We start from the raw sequence: 23,314 nt of genomic DNA, 5'->3' as shown, positions 1-23,314 counted from the left end.
CAGTCAACTTCTACCAAAAAGGTGTTCCTTACTGAATATCATGCTCATGACTAGAAAACATCCAGAAGGACAAAGGTTGCTAAAGCTGGTATAAAAAGTTGTCAGTGACACAACCGACATTGAGTGTCTGTCATTACAGATTCGTTTACAGGGTGAAAATGGTTCTTCACATTATCTAGACCATCAAAAGAAACCTTCTCCGTTAATTTGCATAACTCCTAGTTAACAAAATTATACCGATTCTTAACAACATTATGAGGATGGAAGAGACACAGGAAGAGAAGGCAGGAAAGAACAGAATGGAAAATGATTGGTTTTGCATATTAAACACAAATGTTTAGAAAGTTGGATTTTTGCCATATTCTCTGGCTCTATTAATAGCCACTATACTCCTGATTCAAAACAAAATCATTAAACTCTAATACAGAAACATGTATATGCGGATCTTAGACATTATTTTATTTATAAGATGTCTTCTCCATAGGAAGCCTAAATTTTCTTTACTATGCTGCATGAAATAAAAAACTGGAAAAAGAAAAATTCAGATACCTGCGTCTTAAATGCATCACAATGACAGGTAATGTTCCTTGATGTGGTGAGACTCCCATGGATACAGGTAAGGGGAAGAGAAGCAGAGATGCTTTTAATGACAGTCGGAAGACAAAAGCTAAACTGCTTTCTGCTCAACTTCTGAAAGCCTGGTGGCATGGGGTCCACAGTTCAGGAAGAACATTATGCTAACTTCTTAACCTTGCTTCAGTGGAGAATTCAGGCGGTGAAAATTACATGGACATTTCTTTTGGAAAACACTTTGTCTTCTCTCTGTTCACTATATAGTTTATCACTGCCATGACTAATAAATTAGTCACATTTTCAAGCCATCATGGTTGGCCTGAATTACTTTCTAGGTGCTTTCAACAGCCACAATTCTTGGCATTGAAGAGAAAATAATGTTAGTAAAAAATAATTCAAATGATTTGGTGCTGATGACACTTGGGTTTTTCATATGTGGTATATATTGAGCTAAAGCATGTTTTTAAAATGCATATGAATATATAATATAGTATTGCAAGCAGAATAATCAGCAGTACCTCATTTTTTATACCCTATTTGTTGGTGAGTAGGCACTAATTATATATACTGCTTTAAATAAAAAAAATGCATTGTCTCTTTTTATTTATACTTGATAACTGTAAAACAGCATGACTTTCTTAGAAAACAACATGTAAGTTCAAATGAAACAATTTTAAGAATACCTGTGTTCACGCTAGAAAGTGATTGCTTACAAAATTTTACTATATAACCAAACATTATTATTACTAATAATAACTACTCTGTCCATTGTGCTCCATTTTCTACAACGTTTTTCTATATACACTATCGTGATTTTTCACTACAAGTGCCTTGGGCAATAAACTAGAAAATAGAGTCCTGGAGAGGTTGTGACTTTCTCACCGTCATACTGCTAGTTAGTAATAAAGCTGGCAACTAACATTTAAGGACCCAGTTTCCTAGTCTAATAAACTTAAAGTACAAAATGAGAGACTCAGGATGTTTGTGCTAGACCATATTGAATACTGAGATACTCAAATTTTAAATTTAATCTTACAAGGAGATTTTTGGAAAAACATGGTACCAAAAATATTTGGATGTGAAGGCTGGTATATCGTAATGTATCTGTGAAATGACTTATGAATAACTGAAGACAGATAAAGTTGCTTATTAGGTGGTATCTAAAAGGCTGGAACCATAAATTCCTTTTTCCTCATAATCAAATCCTTATAAGGAGTTTGGTTTATGGCTTCATATACAGCGTTGTTGTTATGTCATTGAATTTCACCTGCAAAAAACAAACATTTCAGTAGAGGGACTTCACAATCAGATTATGAGAAGCAAATGTTCATTCTTTTCAGGATATATTGCCTGACACACTTTCCCATTGACAGGATGGAGCAGCTTTAGGTGACCAAGTAATCTCTTCCATATACTATGTAAAACCTGGATGCAGACAGTAAGGCTACAAAATGAAAAACTGACTAAATATTTGGCCTAAGTAGCCTCAATAATAGAAAGAACATAAAATCTGGAGGAAAACTGGATGAACTAAAAAAATCCAAAGTCGATTTGAACAAGCACTCAGCAGTGTCCTGAAATTTATTATCGTAACTGTCAGTTGTGCAATAGCCCATATGAAATGATTTGGTGATTTCAGTCTCATTCCCAATGGGTAAATGTTCACATCATTACAATCATTGTGAAAACAGGAAGCTTGTTTGCACTCTCAGTAGAGAGATCAAGAAACTAATGGGGCACAAAGAACCTATTCACTGGAATTGGTCCCTCTAGTTGAGTCTGAGGGCACATTTTAGGAACAACAACTTTTCTTTTCATAAACTCTTGAGTATAAATACTCTGACTTCATAAAAGATTCCAGCCTCCATGATTTGGGGCTTAAAAATGACCAAGGGAAAAAGGGTCCACCAAACACAGAATGAGAGGGTAAAGTTCATATATGGTAGAATCAGTGAAGCTGGATAATTTGTTTTCTATATTATTTTTTTCTTCCATGTCACTTCCTTCTTGTTAATTCATAAACATGGCATAGAAAACTCTGGATTTGGTGTGAGAAGACCTAGGAGTTAGCCCATGTTTTTCACTATCCTGCTTATCTAAATCTGGATAAGAAATCTCTCCATAAAGTAGAAATGGTAAATTTTGCTGTGTGTGTGTGATAGGGCTGGTGTTCAGATCCAGTAAGGTAAGTAAAGTACATAGAAAAAGATTCAAGCAGCCGGGCGTGGTGGCTCATGCCTATAATCCCAGCACTTTGGGAGGCCGAGGCAGGTGGATCACGAGGGCAAGAGATCGAGACCATCCTGGTCAACAAGGTGAAACTCCATCTCTACTAAAAATACAAAAATTAGCTGGGCATGGTGGCGCGCGCCTGTAGTCCCAGCTACTCGGGAGGCTGAGGCAGGAGGACTGCTTGAATCCAGGAGGCAGAGGTTGCGGTGAGCCGAGATTGTGCCATTGCACTCCAGCCTGGGTAACAAGAGCGAAACTCCATCTCAAAAAAAAAAAAAAAGATTCAAGCAAACATTAAGTGACATGCAATGCACTGACTGAAGTGAGAAGCTGCCACTAACTGAATAGACTCAAGAGTGAGATCTCCAAACCCCGGCCATGTTTATTACAATTTTCCACCTTCCACACAAAGTAAGTAAAGAGGCCAGAATAAAGTAATCATGATTTTGTGTAAAGGGATATATTTGGAGATTGTTATATCCAGTCAAACCCATTTATACTGCTTTTTAGACATGCTTCTGTGTGTGTGTGTGTGTGTGTCATATTGTACCTCCACAGCAAGATATAAGGAACTCATAGCTGTGAGTAAACATATTTATCAGCATCTATGTCTTTAGGGTTCTGAAGTCTTCCGGAATTGCACATTGTATGTTTTCAAGAGTTACCTAGGGTACTTGTCATTCTGCATTTATTTCAACCTCAGAGGTTAACACAGGTCCTGGTACATGGTTAGTGCATAGTAAACTTGCTGAATAAATGCAGAAATCACCCTTTTGCTCTGTGTTACTCAGTCCTTGTACATATTTTCCACTTAGATTTGTTGTCCAAATCAAGATACTTGTATTGTCATTGCTTGTATTTACTGTTTGCTGTGTGTGGCAAACACGTCCTAGGGAGACACTCTAAGTCCTGCCCCTGTGTAATACCCTCCCGATGAGTGTGGGCAGAACTTTAACTTATTTTTAACCAACAAAATATGGCAAAGGCAAAAGGATTTTCCAGTTGTATTAGAGCCCCAGCCAGTTGACTTTGACTTAATCAGAAATTAACTGGCGTGAGCCTGGCCTAATCAAGAAAGTCCTTTAAAAAGGGGTTAAAGTCACTCCTGAAATTACAGATTTGAAGCAGCAGAGACCCTCTGTCTCAATTACCAGCTTTGAAGAAACAAGCTGCCATGAATTCTACACATACAAAGAAATTAATTCTGCCAATAATCTGAGGGAGCTGGAAGTGGATACTTCCCTAGTTGACCTTCCAGATGAGAATAAGCCCAACCGACACCTTGACTGCAGCCTTGTGAGACTGAACAGAAAAACCACTAAGCCATGCCCAGACTTTTGACTTAAAGAAACTGTGAGATAATAAATTGGTGTGATTGCAGGCCACTTAGTTTGTGATGCTTTGTTACACAGCCACAGAAAACCAACATCTCGTGTGTGTGTGTGTGCAGATCATATTTTTTTATCCTAGAGGGTAAGCATTTTGAGGGAAGAAGCCACATCTTTTGCTTTCACGTCTATCTCAGTGCCTAGTGCCCAGCCAGGTATACCACAGGAGGATTTGCAAGCTGAAATAAATTATTTCTACTTATGATCACTAGGTATTATATTGTAATTCCCGCTGAAGATGTTTTCTACTGAGAAAGTAAAATGCAATATACTGACTTCTGTTTTGTCACATATTTGTCAGCAGAGTGGCAAAAAATAGACACATATGAAAAACAGTGGGAGTTATATACCTACTTATCAATGCATGAAGCTGAAAAACGACCCCATTCCTTTTACAGATGGCAATAATGTAGGACGAAAAAAAATAACTCAGAAATCCAATTACAATGAACTGACTAACAAACTGGCTGTGGTGGCCACACATGGCTGGTATAAATCAGAGTAATTTTCTTCTTTCTTAATTTGCTGCACAGTCTGGCCTTAGCTTTGCTTTTAAGGGAAATGAGATATTTACTTTATATTTGACCCTCAGATACGTTTACGAGTCTTCATTTTATCTCAATACTAACTACCCTGAACCTACCCTAATCTGCTCATCTAAGATACAATTCTTTCAATAGCTAAGTTTCTATTCAAAACCTTAACAATCTCCTTGCCAATCACAAGTCAGTTTCTTAAACTCAGAAACATGTAAGAGAAATCTAAATTAAGGTCCCATAGGAAAAAGCCAAAAGCCCAGAAAGTCATTTCTTCATTCATGTTTTTTTTGTTGTCGTTCTCATTCTCTTTTTATGCCTGGCTTAGTCTATTCATTACTATAAAGGGAAGCAGTAAGTATGGAAACTAACATAGAAATTCAAATTCTTTATACTGTTTTTCGTTATGAAAATCTAGCTGTATATTCTCATTTCAGTTGCAAAACCTATCAAACTTCAAATAGCTTAATATTATTGGACAAGATAAAAGGACATGAAATATTATCAGTGACTTCATGATATTAACGTTGGGGTAGTACCTATCATTAAGATAAGATACTGAATGCCTCCCTCATTGGACTAGGTGTTGCTGTAAAATTTGAAGCTTGTGATTTACGTTAAGCGAGGACTTTATCTCCTTCTTAAAATGCAAACAGCACTGGGAGACTATCCCACTGAGCCTTAAGAGTCATTTATGGTTCCAAATGACTAAGTTTGTCAGTTCTGTTTCTTAGAGCAGGCCTTATGTTTTTGAGGGAGAAGGGAGTAGACACAAAGGAAGAGGATAAATGTGAAGTCCCTGGTTGTCTGAAGGGAACAGGAGACATCCACCACCGATACTTGAAAAGTGCACCAGAAAGAGAGGTCTCCATCCAAGCTTGCTGAACAAGCTTCTTGTATTCAAGCCTGAATGCAATGTAGTCTCAGTTATCTGTGTTGCCAACTACTGCTACAAGAGTTCAGTGTCAGATGCATATTCAGGGTTTTCCTCCCCTATTTTAATTAGTCATAAAATGAGTTCAGATGATCTTACCATTCCTAATACACATGCAAGAGAAAAGAACAAAAAATTACTGTCTTAAATATATAGGACAGTTGAAGAAGCTGATTCTGAAAATTTTATGACAGGAGGAAAATAATTCCACAAATTCCTCTTACAGACCATCTCTCTCACACTATGGGCTTCTTCACATTTAGAAAATGCTCAAGGGTATATACCCTCTGGGAATAAAATGGACTTGGAAGGTCAGTGACAAGCTAAAAAGCTTATTACCACTCCAGTCCCTTTTCCTTAAATGCTTTCCCTAAACATCCTGTAATTAACTACACTATATCATATAATCCTTCAGATATACTATACATTTCACATCTTTGTGCTTTTACTTTATTTACTATGATGCACTTTCCTATCTTTTCTGACAACCAAATTCCTAGTCATTTTCTAAAATTGTTACCTTTCAGTAGTATATTCCCAGATATAAGCCATAAGATATAGTAAGATGCTTTCTTGCCTGTGATTCCAAATCACTTCATATGTACCTCTATTACTGTTCTTATTAAATTATATTGTAGGGATTATTTTGTTTGTTTATTTTTATATCTATTATATCCCAACTTCCTCACTGTGAAGCAGTGAGGGCAAAAATTATTTTCTATCAATCTTTGCACACACCGGTTGCCCTCCAACTCACTGCAGAGTCTATCACAGTTTTTAACATATAATGTGTGCTCAATTTATTTTGGCTGGATTGGATTGGAATATGAAAGGTCCAAAAAAAAAAAATTTAACTAAAGTAACATCTTCCTGTCAAACAAGGACTTGCTTCACATAAATGACATCCCCAGATCTAAAGACCCAGAAAAAGTATTTTTCATTGTAATATTCAATTTAAGGGATCTAGAAGAATAATTTCAGAGGAGGTGCTGTGGTCTGAATGATTGTGTTCCCTGCCCCCACTTTAAATTCATATGTTAAAATCCTAACACTCAATGTGGTAGTATTAGGAGGTAGAGCCTTTAGGAAGTGACTACATCATGAGGGCAGAGTTCTCATAAATGGCATTAGTGCCCTTATAAAAGAGTCCCTAGAGAGACCATCACCTCTTCCAGCATGTGAGAATACAATGAGAAGTCACTGTCTATGAACCAGAAAGCTGGCTCTTTATGAACCAGGAAGTCAGCCCTCACCAGACACCGAATGTGTCAGTGCCTTGGCCTTGGAATTCCCAGCCTCCAGAATTGTGAGAAATACATTTCTATTGTTTATAAACCACATAGTTTATGGTCTATTTGTTACAGCAATCCAAACAGACAAAGACAGGAAGCCCCAATATAACATAAAAAGAGGCTATCTTTTTTCATACTTCAAGTTCTTTCAACCCAGGTGACAAATGATTATAATCTAATCCAAATCAATTGATAATTTTACATACTTCAGAATATAACAGATTCCATGAAGAAAATAGAAGTATAAGGCATAGCTCCTGTATTCAAGATTCTTGCAATCTAGCTGGAAAGACAATTTTAGTGCACAAGAAAATACTTAGATCACTAGATAAAAATAATTAGACAAGCATAATTATGCAGCATAAACATGCTACATACTGCATTCTGACTATAAAAATGCTGTAGGGACTTTTAGTCAAGTTGAAATCATGAACTTTGGAATGTTTCATGGGCCTTAAAGAATAGAAAGAACTTAATACTGTCAAGAACGTGGGAAGAGACGTGGCCTAAGACTTTAAAACATCTCAAAGAATTCTAGAGCATACAAGGAAACAGAGATTATTCAACCTCAACCCCTCATTTTAAATGAGAAGAAACAAACCCAGATAGAGCAATTGACTTTCCAAGGTCCCGTAGTAAATGTGGGTGAATGTGGGCAGTCCTGCATTGTTCCTATCACCTCAAGTTGTCTCCCACAGCCTTGCTTAAATTACATAGAAGCTGTTGTTTATTTTCCATCTATGTAGGGGAAGAAGAGCTCAGATGCATAATTTCTCACTAGGAAAAACGTCCTGTTAAAATATTGTCTAGACCAATTTTTTTTTAAAAGGAACTGGAAATGTTGGCGGTGTAACCATAAAACCTTGAGTAAATCTACTGAATTTGAAAAACAGTAGAAAATGACTTCTGGAGAGAGGGAGGCGTGAAACTAGAATAACATATCTATTATAGACTTTGTGTTATAAAGATGTGAGTTACATCATCATATACACAGGGAATAGGATTTCCCCTGAAATATAGTTAAGCTTATTTTATGAATGAATTATACTGTTTTTAAAAATTGGCTAATGGTTTAAAAAAATGGCACTGCCAAGCAAAGAGTACACTAATATTGGCTATCTTTAAAAAAAAAAAATTTCTTCCTTTTGACATGCTAATCCTTGACATGCAGAACCAATTTTAATTTATGTTCTGGCAGCATCTCAGCTGCAAGAAACTGAGGGTGCCAACATCTGGCTTGATAAACCACATAGTTGTAAGCAAGCTTATAAATTAAATTATTTAAGTATCCCCATTTAATTTTTGATGTCTCTAAGGACAGGATGACAGACTGAAATGTGTCAAACTCAAAGAAACCAGCCTAAGCTTGTCTCAATCACGACACTTAAAGTAATTCAATAATATTCCACATTTTATAAACAGACATGAAAACACATTTCACCCTATCAACATAATTTGTGGTGCCCAAGTAGAGTCATGTCATGCTATCCCACAAGAAATATAATTTAGCATGAACATAAATTTTGCTTAAAGATTCAATTATTGCCTTAAATATATGACCATGTGGAAAAATCTCAGCATGTTAGGTGCAATCCCCTCAGTTTAATATATTAAAGCGAACGAGGCAGGTCATCAGGAGATTTTTGTTCTCCTCTTTTAGGACAGCACAGTTGTCACTATCATTGGTGTTTATTCATTAATTCATTCAACATATATTCATTAAATACTTACTAGTGCTAAGTATAGTATTAGGTCCTGGTAATCCATCAGTGTGAAAGCCTGCATAGTCTCCATTGCCATGGAGCTTATTGTCTCACCCTCACTAGATAAAATGCACTGATTGTCCTTTTAAAGCATTGAAACTCATTATTTCTGTGTCAATTTCAGTTCCTTTCCCTCTTGTAGCTCATGAAAGGCAGGTATATAACACTGAGCCTGATAAAACACATATATATATATATACACACACATACCTGAAAAGAATATAGATATACATCTGGCTACCAAAGAGATGATACACACATGCAAGAAAGATAAACTCAGAACGATTGGGTTTCAAAAGTGCTCATTGTTGCTAGAGGCAGGAGATAAGCTGCACCTCAGTCACAAAACCAAAATACCCTGAATCCCTGCTATGGACAAGGCCACATACTAAGCTTTAGAGGGCGATTAATGAGGAAGATGTTAAACTGCTAATTAGAGATAAGCTCATGGCAGTGGTACAGAAAATAAAGGATGGAAATAAAGGACATTATGAAGTAATGATGGAATCTAATGACTGGTTAGATGTGGAAAGCAAAGTACAAGAAGAAAGAAAAGAAAGCCCCAAGGTTTTATGCCTGGGTAGCTGGAAGAATGATAGTATCATCAACAGAAACTGGGAATTTGGACAGGGGAACCAACCTTGGAAATATGATGAGCTCACCCTTAGAAACACAATGAGCTTCAGCTATCAGCAGAATATCCAAGTGTACATGTGTGGCAAGAGGCTGAAGACATGGGACCATAGTGTAAAAAATATTTAAAAAATCATTTATATGAGAAATAGCAGTTAGGGTTATAAAGATAGATGAAATCCTCAAGGATAAAAAGGTAGAGGGAGAAAAACAAATAATGGATCTCAAGTACATTGACAGTTTGAGTATAGGAAATATAAAATAAACCAGGAAGTAATGTTCATGTTCTTTACTCAAGGGGGCTTCATGGAAAGTAAACAGCATTGATAGCAGACAAAGAGGAGACAAACTGGTTCATCTCAGAATGGTGATATGGGTAAGCAAAGGATCAGGGCATACCAGAAGATGGAGTTAAATTGATTCACTATATTATGGCCCTTTCTACTGCAAAATATACCTACCATACTCATACTTTAGTGGGGTCATATTAGAATCCTTTAGTTGAGGTATTCCACAATACAAACATTCTTTGTGCGAGAGTCTAAAATTCACCTGCCATATCCAAAGGCCCAATCCAAGATTCAGATACGTCAATTTAAGAAGTCCTAAATGTGGGTATTCCAACAAGAGAAAACAGATCAGAATTAAGGAAACCAGAATTATCCTGTTAACAGAATTACTAACAAATGACGACTCAAGGGAATAGTAGCTGAATACACTGAATACTGGCCTTAGCACTTACTTACTGTGTAACATTACTCAAATTACTTTAACAGCTCTTGGCCTCAGTGTTCTAAACTTGCAAATTGGAGATGATAACTGTACAACTTTCATAAAGTTACTGTGGAAATTAAATAACACTTTAAAATTAATAGCATAGTACTTGGCACACAGTAATTGCTCATAACTTGCTAGATCATACACATGCACACACACACAAGTCAATGGGCAACAAGCAAAGAAGTCTACATAAGGAAGAAAGTGGCTCGAAAACTGGTCTACTATAATTTAAAACAACAACTATGTCAGTCACATAAGATTATCTATGTCCTCAAGAGATAAGCGCAAAGAGCAAGGTTAGCAGTTTTTGCTAAAGACCTACTAAGTTTATAAGACAAAAAACACAAACTCAAGAATGAGGTGAGAAAATACACAATGAAGAAAGCATATTCACCCTTTCAGGAATGAGGCAAAAAAGAAGATTCTCATGTGGTTTGACAAACTGAAAATTTAATATGAGAAAGCATTACTTTAAAAATATTCTATATGCGGTCCTCTTTATAATTTTAGTCTTATCCAAAAGTATTATTATTAAATAAGTGATATGATGACACTGGAAGTAACCATCAATGCATGCTATGTGGAGAGCAAATTATTCGAGAACACTTATTTCTATGATAAAATGACAAGTCACAGAGATTAAAGCAAAATGATAAAACAATCTACTTTGATTTCTATAAGAAATTTGACATGAATTCCATGACATTCTCAAAAGCAATGAGAATAAAGGGTTTACACTAGAGTTCAGTAACCTCATTATACCGGAGGACCCCAAGAAGTCTGGAACAGTACTAAGGAGGGCCAAGTAGTGGAAAAAGAAAACAGGAAAAGATGTGTAGAGAAAAAATAAGGGGAGGAGACAAAAGGGGTAGAAGGAGGAAAAAAGCAGTACCATAACAAATATGTCCAGTTACTACTGTAAAGGGCTTAGCACAGTGCCTGGCGCAGAGTTAAATGCTGTATATATTTGCTAAATAAGGAACTCGGTATTCATAGAGCTAACAACATGACTTGCTTACCCTTTCTGTAGACATTCGCATGTTTGAAAGCAGAAGCTTAGGGCAAATGATTTCTCAAGGTCCTCTGCAGCTTGGTTATTTCATAGTTCTGTTTTCCCTCATTTTAAGAGATTTTACCAGGGAAAAACACTGATGGTATTGTCAACACATCAGAATTCTGTTTTCTACGTCATCACGTTCCATTTTACCTAAATGTATAATAGGACTATATTTTTCTAATAGCCAGCACTCATTTGGTAGATTTTTTAGAATTTGTGGGCATTATGTATTTCATTTGATACTAAACACATTAACAACTTGTATTATTCTTTAAAAAGCCCATTCATTTGTAAGATAGCCCTGTTAGTAAGCTCTACTGTAAATCATTTGGTACACAGAACTGTGTGTTCCCATCAGTAATGAAGTAGGCATTTTTATTCAAATGTTAGCAGGATGTTCAACTCCCAGGATAATGATTAAGGGAAGATCTCCTTTTTTATTCTGCAGACAAAGCAGTTACCATACTTACAGCTTAGGCTCTCAGGGACAAAAATCTTAATGGAGGCCAAGATTTCCTCAGACTTTATGGAAATAACCTTTTAAGAAGTTTTCATTCTATGGTCCCTCTCTGTGGCAATTCTGATTTCTTTTTCCTGGGGTCAGAACATTTTTGACAGGCTTCCCACTCCTCTGCTATTCTTTAATAGTACTGTGATTTCCACATTTCTCTTTCTAATGAATATTTCATCTGTCTGAAGGAATAACCATTGTGTTTACCAAATGACAAAATGACTTAGAAAAATGTACTTAACTGAAAATCAGCCTTTTTCAGAATTACTAAAGGATCTTCTTAAAGCTCCTTCTTCTGCCTTTTCAAACTACTATTCAGCAATAAGATGAATAGTAACTTCATGTGTTTTTTTATGATTAAAACTATAAACTTGGTGCAAACTGGTACTCAGCTGGCACTCACATTTTACAGCAGGTAGATGTAAGCTTGGATCAGGTATGTACAAAAGTGAATCTTTCATTCTGTGTTCATACACCATATACAAAATATTAAAGCATTAACCAGGGTATTTTTGAACACAGGGTGTAAAATTAAACAAAATTACGAAAGGCATTGAAAACTTGTACTATTGATATTAAGTTATTGAAGGTTTACATCATACACCTAAAGGTATACGTATTATACCCATCCCATTTAACTAGGTGATCATTTTGCAAAGAAGAAGAGAACAAAACCAGTGGTCTATTACACAGAGTGACATTCAGCCATGTCACTTGAAGTGTGCCTTTTAAAATTAAAGTTCACATACAGTAGTACAGATGAGTCTGGGACAAAATAAGTAGCTGATGCATTCACAGAAAACAGTTATTCAAAGTCATATGAGTTGAACAGTTTCATCTGACATATGTCAGACATCTAATGAAAACAGGACAACATTTGAAGGTCACTAATTCAACATCTGTACTATAGAAAAGATCCTTGCTACTTCAGATAGGGTGCCACAAGGCACAGGATTACATTGCTCCTTTGTACATATTTCAGAATTTTTGTCATTGTTTTTTATTTTTCTTTGCCTTTAAAAAAAGTATATATAGTGATTCTCAATATAGTTTGGAACTATGTAAGGCTGAAGAAATAGTGATTTCAAATTTATTAAGGTGAAATCAAGGTCTATGAAAAAGCTGGACTTTGCTTCACCCAAAAGACACATTTCTGCATTCAGCTGTCAGGTTAGCAATATCATGGGGCTGAAATAACACTCTTAAGGAATAACTTCTTCTCGGTGAGATTTCCTAGAAACTACAAGAGCCATTTCTACTAACTCTGATCCCATTTCCTAAGCGTCCAGTGTTGGACTTTTTATTGATAAACATGGATGCATTTCAGATCATGGCTTATCTATAAGCCCATAGCAAAACCCCAAAGTTTTGCTTTCAGTTTTGTAGTTGTTTTTCTTGCATATTTTTTTTCTGGTGTAAAAGCATAAGTACTAAGGATTGCATCTTATTTTCCTTGAAAGATCAGAGCTAAATGTTACAAGAAACTGAATTGAATCTACAAGTTAAGGTTCTTTATGAACTTTGCAGATGGAAGTGTATGAGTGGCTGTCCTATCCACAAATTACAAGTACATAATCAGTCTCTAAGATGAGCAGCCTTCAAAGGAGAATGAATGATACAGTTAAATGTATCTTTTCAAGGAAGTTCTGGCAGTGAATGACTATAATTGACCATCTTATCATATTTTTGCTCTTCATATTAAGATGATTCTACAGCTTTGTGGAACTGCAAGCTGACAAGTAAATTGAGAATTTTAATACGCTAGTGTGTGTGTGTGTGTGTGTGTGTGTGTGTATATGGATATACTATGTGACAAAACTGACTGATTTACCAGTAAAACTGCCCCCTTGCAATAAAATCAAGTCTATCAATTTAACCCTTTTTGTTTAGTATTCACTTTTACTGCTCCTTGACATTCCCTGTATTATTCCTCATCTCACCATTGCATGTAGGTACTTGATCTTGTTCTAAGATCTTTGCCTACTCTCAGACTTAGAGAGATAGATTCAGTGAAATATCTGACCATTACTGAAATAAGCTAAAAAAAAAAAAAAGAAAAGAAGAAAAATGTCAATCTATATGGTATTCTCCTATTCTCCTCTACTTACCCACATGGATATTCTGCCATACTTTGAATTTCCTTTTTGGTAAGGAAGTAAGGTAGAGAAAGCTAGGTCACACTGGTGTTCAAGGGGAATTTTAAAATGAACATGTTTTGGATTCACTGATTTAGAGTATAAAAAGGATGATTGTCAGCTATGAGCAAATTTAACACTCAAAAATCCTTATAGGATTGACAGCAAATATGCACATGATAGCTCAATCTAGCCTGGCATGGTGGCTCATATATATAGTCCCAGCTAGTCAGGAGGCTGAAGCAGGAGGATTGCTTGAGCCCAGGAGTTCAAGGCTGCAGTGAGCAATGATTGTGCCATTCACTTCAGTCTGAGTAATAGCATGAGACCCCATCTCTAAAAATAAAAAATAAAAATTAGCTGCGTTTGGACCTATATTTTGCCTACTCCAATTTTGCACAAAGTAGAGTTAATGTCCAACCTGAAATAAGGATGTGATTTTATTTTAATTTAAAAACAAATAAACAAAAACTAATGCCTAAAGTATTTTTTCAGGTACTCTCACTTAGATGTTCTGCGGGCTCATCAAATTCAACAGGCATAAAATGGAATCCATTATTCTACCCCCTCCCAGAAGTGTACTTTCAATTCCTGAATGTGAATGGCACCAAGGTATATAAATAGGGGTGGGCTGGGAGCAGGAGAAGGTAGTAGTACAAAAGCATAGAATCAAGCTATCCAGAAGAAAGCCTAGGACCTGATCATAAATCATGTTTAAAGATTTTTAAGGGCCAGGTGCTAATCCCAGTGCTTTGGGAGGCTGAGGCAGGAAGATAGCGTGGGGCCAGAAGTTCAAGACCAGGCTGGACAACCAAGTGAGACCCCATCTCCATAAAAAGATAATAAAGACTTTTAGCTGCCCTCTCTTGCTAGGGTTATGAACATTTTCTTTTTCAACTCAGCCTAAACTTGCTTTTAGTAATGCTGAATAGTATCACTATCTGTCTAGCCTTTCAAGCCAGAAACCCTTCCCTTATTCTCATATCTAATAAGCAACCCATGCCTGTCAGTTCTATATAGCATATCTCAAATCTCATGATTCTCAAAGTGTAGTGCCTGGACCAGTGGCATCAGCATCCCCTGGGAACTTGTTAGAGACGTAAATTCTTGGGCCCCACCTCAGACCAACTGAAACAGAAACTCAAGTGTAGGATCCAGCATTTTTTTCCTCAACAACCCTTCCAAGTAATTCTGATGCACACTCAAATTTGAGAATTACTGTTCAATTCTGTCTCTTTGTTGCTATTACCATTGCTAATTGCCATCTGCCCCCATCATCTCTTATTTAGCTTTTAGCAACAGTCTCCTAACTAGTTTCCTGGTCTTCATATTTGACCCCTCCAATCCATCCTCCATGCTACCACCTGGGTGAGCCTTCTATGTCACATATGTGATTACTAAAGTCTTTCCCTAGTTCCTCCTTCCCTAGAGCAGTGACTATTTATTTGTTTATTTTTATTTTTTTAGATGGAGTCTCACTCTATCTCCCAGGCTGGAGTGCAGTGGCGCAACTTTGGTTCACTCCGAGGTTTCTCCTGCCTCAGCCTCCCAAGTAGCTGGGATTACAGGTGCGCACCACTATGCCTGGCTAATTTTTTTGCATTAGAGACGAGGTTTCATCATGTTAGCCAGGCTGGCTTTCAACCCCTGACTTCAAGTGATCCGCCCAACTCGGCCTCCCAAAATGCTAGGATTACAAGCGTGAGCCACCGCGCCTGGCTGAGCTGTGACTTAAACCATGTTCCACCGGGTGTGGTGGCTCATGGCCTGTAATCCCAGCACTTTGGGAAGCCAAAGCAGGAGGATCACTTGAGGAGTTGAGACCAATGTGGGCAACATAGTGAGACCCTGTCTCTACTATATATATACATACACATATACATATATATAAAATAAAAAAAATAAACAGTGCTCCTAGGTGGCCGTTTCAGAGGCTACCTTTAAGCAAGAAAGAAGTTCAGTGAGCAATAAACCAAACTTTAAATTTCACAAGCAACATTAGAAAACCACTGGCCTACAGGAAGAAAAGATATGTTCCTTAGTAGGATACAGGCTGCAGAAATCCCTCTGTATCTGTCTCCAGCATACTTCTCTAGCTTTATCTCTTCTCATGCCTATATTCCACATGAGTCTCTACCTGTAAAGACTGATTGCACTTTCTCTAAGAGACTAGGTTATTTGATATTTCTGTGCCACTTATTCTTTTGCTTAGAACATTTTCTCATCCCTACAATTTGTTCATCTGACAATACCAAAATTACCATTCCCTATTCCCCAGCAGTCCACACTTACGTGCCTGGCCCTAGTATTACCAGCATTACTGCCTCCATGAAGCCTTTCCAGATAATCTGCTTCTCATCCCTCCACCAGATGAAATTCTTTGGCCATCCTTTGTGTCCTTACTGTAGCAATAATAGTGGCAGAAGTAATAGGTAATATGTATTGAGCATACACTTTGTTATATGACAGGCATTGTGCAAGGTGTTTTATGCATTATTTGCATGCCATTTTAAACGTCACAACTCTATGAGGTATAATTATTATTCTCATTGTAGAGGTTAGGAGATTGAGATTTAGAGAGATTATTCTTAACTTACTTGCCCAAGCTATACAGCTAATATGTGGCCAAATCGGATCGTCTCATGTTTTTAAACCCCAAAGCATATGCACTTACCCTCTACTACAGAATTAAAGAGGGAACACTCAAGCTACAGCATTTTTAAAAAGGAAGAAAAGGAGAAGAGAGGAGACAAACCATTCTGGGTTGCAAACAAATGTATCTGAGGACTGATCTTGAACAATAGGCCACTAGCTTAAAACTTCAATTTCACACTATACTTAATACATACCCAACATTTAGATTGTCATGAAACCCATGCCAGGGTAACCTCTTAGGATATTAGTGCCTATGTCATTCTTCCTGCTGTAGGTGTTCCATGAAAGAAAAAAATATTTTTTTATTTCTTGCTTATCAACAAACCTTATCCTAGGCATCAATGTGGAGGGACACGGGACAACGGGATAGGAGGAGGGAGCACAAGTGGTCCATAGAAGGAGAGGGAAGGAGGACTAAATTCTCTCTGAAATTGGGAGTGGGAGTGATAGAATTGCCAGGTTTTCCAAGGAACTCACAAATTACTTTAGTTCTGATGGAGGCGCTTGATATAGATATCTAGAAAAAATGGTCATTAGTTGGCCGGGTGCAGTGGCTCACGCCTGCAATCCCAGCACTTTGGGAGGCTAAGGCGGGTGGATCACCTGAGGTCAGGAGTTTGAGACCAGCCTGGTCCACATGGCGAAACCCCTTTTCTATTAAAAATACAAAAATAAGCTGGGCGTGGTGGTATGTGCCTGTAATCCCAGCTACTAGGGGGACTGAGGCTAGAGGATCGCTTGAACCTGGGAGGTTGAGGTTGCAGTGAGCTGAGATCGTGCCACTGCACTCCAACCTGGGCAATGGAGTGAGACTCTATCTCAAAAAAAAGAAAAAAAGAAAAAGTGTTCACTAGATAAATAACCCTGTGCACCAATTTCAGTATGAGGAATGTCTTTCAGCAATCATGGCTAACTGACAACTAGAGATTTCTCCTCAAATTTTCCATTCTGAGTAAACCTCAGTTTACTAGTTTGCTCTTGCTGTTGTAATAAATTACCACAAACTTGACAGCAAACAATAACAGACTTGTCTTAGATATCTGGAGTTCAAAAGTCTGACGTGGGTCTTGATAGGTTAAAATGGGGGTATCAGCATGGCTGAATTCCTTCCTGGAGGCTCTAGGGCAGAATCAGTGTTCTTGCCTTTCCCACCTTATAGAGGCCATCCACCTTCCTTGGCTCATGGCCCCTTCCTCTATTTTCAAAGCCAGTAATATTAGGCCAAGTTCTTCTCATGTGGCCATCTCTCTGCTTTTCTCTCTTCTGCCTCCTTCTTCCACTTTTAAAGACACTTGTAATTACATTGGGCCCACCGAGATAACCAGGACAATCTCCCTGTTTTATGATCAGCCAATTAGTAACCTTAATTCTACCTGCAATCTTAATTTCTCTTTGTCATGTGACATGCCATATTCACAGGTTTCAGAGGTTAGGACACAAACATCTTTGTGAGGGGGCATTCTGCCCACCATAACCAATGATTCCTATAAATTTAAGTGGATAACTATTGTAGATTACACATATTATTGCCCTAGTCAGTAGGTGTTGATATATGAATCTTTTAAACTTATAAAAAAAATGCCATGAGCAAGTAAATTCATACAAACTCCATACCTACAACCCTTGATTATTTTATTTCTCTGTGTATAGCTCAGTCCCCGATTCTCTACTATGAGGTTATGCATGAGGACTACGTTTCATATTAGTTTTTGTTTCCCCAGCACCTAGCACCATGCCTGGCACACTGTAGAGACTTATAAATGTTTGTCTCAGTAATAAATAAATAAAAAGTGCTTCTCCTGGAAAAGAACATTTGTAGAGTTGTTTTTGTAACTTAGTTCAGAGTTGTACATATCTTGAAAAATGAATCTAGTGCTAAAAAAAGAGGGGGAAAAAGCTGAACATACAATATTTAAAAATCAATTTAAAATAGATGTCAGAGGCATTTTTTATTATTTCTAAATTGGATCATTCATCAGTGGAATACAGAGCAAAAGAAAGGGAACTGCTCCCCTTAAACCATATGAATTCTTTCTTATATTTCATTTCAAATCAATAAGGTGAAAGTCTCTTCTAAAATATTATGATTCATGAACTTCATTTACTGCTCATTCTTTTGGTTTCATCAGAATAGTCATCTTAATATAGTACTAGAATTGTTGATATTTTATTGCATTGCCACATCTCATTATTATGTATTAAACGCTATTATTTATGGTCACTACTTAATCTGATGTGAGACAGAAAAATTATTGAAGGCTTGGCACCTCAGGAATAGGCATTTTATAGGGACAAAGAACTGACTAGGAAGAGTCAATGGTCCTTCAGCTGCCCCTCAGATCATTAACTCCAAGTGGTTATTTGCTCTCAGGCACTGTCCTGTGCCCAAGTTGTTACTGCTGTGATATGTAGATGAAGGAGAATATATTTTAAATGCTTTAATATGAACTCAATGCTCATGAAGGGTGCCAGATTGAAAGCATTGGAGTCTGAAGTCATCAGGTTACACACTTGGATGGTTTCAAGGTACAGAGAGATGCTTGACCTTGAATGACCATCATGCAAGAGGGTAAAAACATAGTTTGCTGAACTCCAAGAGGCTGACAGAGGAGCAGCACAGCAGCATCCCAAAGTTAAGCATTTTTATCAAGGAGGAGGACTCGAGACTACCAGCTAAACTTTAGCTTGAAACTATTAAAATGCCAGTACTGGTACACGTGGAGTGAGTGAGTGATAGTGGTGTTAGAACACAGAATTGCTTTACAGCAAGGAAAAATAAATATACTATGACCAACTCACTAAATCGCTTAACAAGGAGCAACCTTTTAAACTGGTGTATGTCTTCCAATTGAATCACCGATCTTGATTCCATATTGCATATCTGAGAACAGCCCTGAGTTTTCTAAAAATTGTAGAATGTTTGAATAGAAAGACAGTTGGAGTTATCCAGCCCAAAGTTTTTATAATAGACATGAGAAAACCAATGCTCAGAGTGGAGAAGTAACCTGAGGAGAAACACATTACTAATATAAGACTGAGAGTAGAGCCCAGGTTTTCTGATTGACAGGCAAGGGCTTTTCTACTATGTCATGTTGTCTCTCTAAAAGAGGGAAACTAGTTGCTCTCTGAACTTTTTAAATATTTAGGGCCAATTATTTTTATAAGTGTGCATTCTTTGGGCATGTCAGACATTTTCTTCTCCATTCCAATCCACTCATTCACATTAGCTTAGTAAGACTAACACTTTCCACACATTTAATCTTTCTTAGTGTGAAAAATACCTTGCAATTAGTATTGCACAACTGATAGACTCACAATTACCAAATAAAAAAATTATTTTCACAAATGACATTATATTGAAAAAATCTCGACTTGCTTTTTAAGTAAGTTTATCTTTTACTGTCATTTTATTTTCTGATCTTACATTTTTTTCTATAGTAATCTGAACTTTTTGGCAATAGGATTCCCTTAAAGACAGTACCTCTGAAAGAAAGGTGAATAGAACTACATGTATAGGCAAAACTGAAAAGTCCATTTTAAATTTCTGATACAGACTAATATCCATTAATTGGAGCCCAATTAATAACATGCTTAATGAGATATTTGTTTTATATTTTTAGAAGGGCAATGCAAATTCTGAAAGGTTGTGCATTTCTCTTTTACATACTCTTAAAGAAAGTACAAGTGATGCCAAAGACTTACCACAAATTCAGATCATCCTTTTGACTTTTTTACAGCTTGGAATGAGAATTCACATTTGAGAAATGATGCATAGCACTGCAAGATATAGGTAGCATAGGGGGAAAAATCAATGCTTTCTATGCCTTAGTTACTAAGGAGTGAACATTGACCGATATTTTAATAAAAATTAAAACCAATGAGGGAGGTCCTTCATCTTGTCACATTTTCTCACGTAGTCCACATAACAGTAGACTGACTATAGAGAAGCAAACACTCTCAATGCTCCATTTGAATTATATCTACGTTGGCACATTTTCCAGGAAACAAGGCACAATAACTTTTGCCCAGAAGATGCTCAATACCTGTTTATTGGGCATAGAGATGGATGATAGATAGATGAAGAGAAGGTAGAATGAAAGGGTAAATGAATGCAATACCTGTATAAATAGAAATATTTTACATGAGACTTTCCTAAAGAACCAAAACATTCATTTCAGGAGGCAAATATTTATGTCAGTAAAATTTTCTGAATGGAAATATCTGTTCCATTGATATGGAGAAATATTTATTTGTAGTCAAGAAGAACTACTAAATAGTTTTACAACCATGTTCTCTGGCTACTGCTGTTCCTACACACTCTGCGGATGTTCCCATTAGTCAAGAAGTCTCCTGATTTTAGTAGCTGTATGTGGAAAAGGTCACAGAATTATTCAAACACGTAAGACAGCCTGCATATTTGTTTTTACAAACACTAAAAATTATGAGGTACAGATACAAGCTTATCTATAAAATGGACAAGAAGACTTAAAAAATTTTAAAACAATGCATTTCATTTACATGACACACAATAAACATAACTGACTATATCATCAAAACATTCCATTCTTTTCACATTATGTAGCTATGTGTTTAATTCTCAAAATAAAATTCAGTATAAAATGCACATACCTTGATAGATCCAGAAGTTATGGGAATCGAAAAGGAGACAGCAGAATAAAGGTCACCCTTGAAACTCCTGTAAACAAATGAGGCCAAATTATCCTTCAAACATATGTGCATGCAAATACAAAGCAGTCCTTATATGAAAGAATGGAAGAGACACATATGGGGTAGGCTTGGAAGTAGAGATGAGGGTTGTGAATATAAGAATATTCATTGTGCAATTCACAGGAGATAAAGGGGTCAGTTTTTTAAAAGGTCTGCTTGAAATTTCAACTAATTATATTAATTATGCTGCTAATAAAGAATTTCTTAATTATAGAAGAGTATACCTGGAGGACTATGAAATTCTCACCCACTCCACAGACTCTCCCAACTGAACACTATTCAATTTCCTTTTTTTTTTTTTTTCAATTTTCAGTCAACATACCAGTCATTTTGAGATGAAATGCCCACAATTTCAAGGAGTTCCCACTAGTGTAAACAATTTATAGTAGTCCTAATTTCTTACATTAAAATTGTCACTTACAGTTTATAAAAGAGTTACATATGTGTATTTCATCTTCTGCTCAAACAACTCTATTATAAGATTAGGAAACTAAGGCCAGAGAGGTTAAATGGCTTTTGCAAACTCACATATGTAGTTAGTGGCAGAGCCAGGATTAGAGTACATGTCCCCTCACTTTTGTTTCAGTCCTTTTACCAACATCCCCAGGGCATCTTTTATTCAACATTTATAAAACTAACTATAAAATGTGTCTCTGCTATGGTTTGGATATGGTTTGTCTGGCCTTGCCAGGTCACATGTTGAAGTTTGATCCTCAGTGCTGAAGGTGGGGCCTGGCGCAAGGTGTTTAGATCATAGGAGCAGATCCTTCATGAATACCTTGGTGCCATTATCATGGAAGTGAGTTCTCACTCCTAGTTCCCATGAGAAATGTTGGTTTAAAAAAAAAAAAAAAAGCCTAGAACCTTCTCTCTCTCTTCCTCTCTTTCATCATTTAATCTCTGCACATGCTGGCTCCCCTTCACCTTCTGACATAAGTGGAAGCTCCCTGAGACTTTACTAGAAACAGATTCTGTTGCCGTGCTTCTTTACAGCCTGCAGAACTGTGACGCAAATAAACCTCATTTTTTATAAATTATACAGCCTCAGGCATTCCTTTATGGCATGACAGATAGACTAAGACAGTCTCCCACGTGCCATGCTTGGTGCTAAGGAAGGAGCTGTGCTATTATATAATGATCCCAACTAATTTACTCCACTTAAGAGAGATACTTTTTCCTCTGATTTATATACACCCAATATAAAGTCACCTGACTTTTTAACATCTGAAGTTAAAAAAAGTCATTCATGCCAGGTACAGTGGTTTACATCTGTAATCCCAGCACTTTGGAAGCCTGAGGCGGGTGGATCACAAGCTCGGGAGTTAAAGATCAGCCTGGCCAAGGTGGTGAAACCCCGTTTCTACTAAAAATACAAAAATTAGCTGGGTGTGGTGGCAGCCGCCTGTAATCCCAGCTACTCGGGATACTGAGGCAGAGAATTTCTTGAACCCAGGAGGCGGAAGTTGCAGTGAGCTGAGATCACACCACTGCACTCCAGCCTGGCGACAGAGAAAGAATCCATCTCAAAAAAAAAAAAAGTCATCATCAGTAAGTAATGTAAAATTGTAAAATTGGTGCAATATTTATGAAGGTCAACTTGTCAGTAGGTACCAAAACCCTTAAAAATATGTATTCCTTGTGATCAAGTTATTTTACATTTAAACATTTCAAAAGAAAGTATCAGAGATATATAAAGAGAGGTATGTATAAGAAATTTTCATGATGTTTTTATAGTAACAAATATTGAAAATTGCCTAAATATCCAATAATTGGAGTCTGGTTAAATAAAGCAAGGATTTATTTATATGATGGATTCCTAAGCAGCCATTAAACATAATATGGGAACTGTTAGATGCTAATGATCACTTCACATAATTTCTATGTATGTCTTTAATTTGCTGCTTCTAAATGACATTCTGGAAGAGATGTGGGAAAGGGGACTATAAATTTTTCTTTTAATTTTTTGGGTTTTTTTTTTCAACTTTTTCTCTCTTTGTCTCTGTCTCTGTCTCTCTGTGTGTAGGTCTGTGTGTTTATGTCTGGTTTATATATGTCTGTGTGTATGCACATATGTAGTATATTTTATTCACATAGAAA

At 36.8% G+C, this 23,314-nt stretch overlaps 1 protein-coding gene across 1 annotated transcript in view; it reads right to left on the bottom strand.

The window, feature by feature from the left end:
* TENM1 (teneurin transmembrane protein 1) overlaps window positions 1-21,187 on the bottom strand; it is a 789,930-nt gene extending 768,743 nt beyond the window's left edge. Inside the window, exon 1 of the mRNA XM_012475269.3 lies at window positions 21,119-21,187. The gene's annotated coding sequence lies outside the window, so the exon portion shown is untranslated. The remainder of the gene's footprint in view (window positions 1-21,118) is intronic.
* Between the last annotated feature and the right edge of the window lie 2,127 nt (window positions 21,188-23,314).

The sequence above is a fragment of the Aotus nancymaae genome, unplaced genomic scaffold (genome assembly GCF_030222135.1).
Source record: "Aotus nancymaae isolate 86718 unplaced genomic scaffold, 86718_ANA_hifiasm-v0.15.2.pri h1tg000004l, whole genome shotgun sequence".
In the NCBI taxonomy this organism is placed as follows: Eukaryota; Metazoa; Chordata; class Mammalia; order Primates; family Aotidae; genus Aotus; species Aotus nancymaae.
Note: the sequence above shows the minus strand (reverse complement) of the source record. Positions and strands in the feature narration are given on the sequence as shown.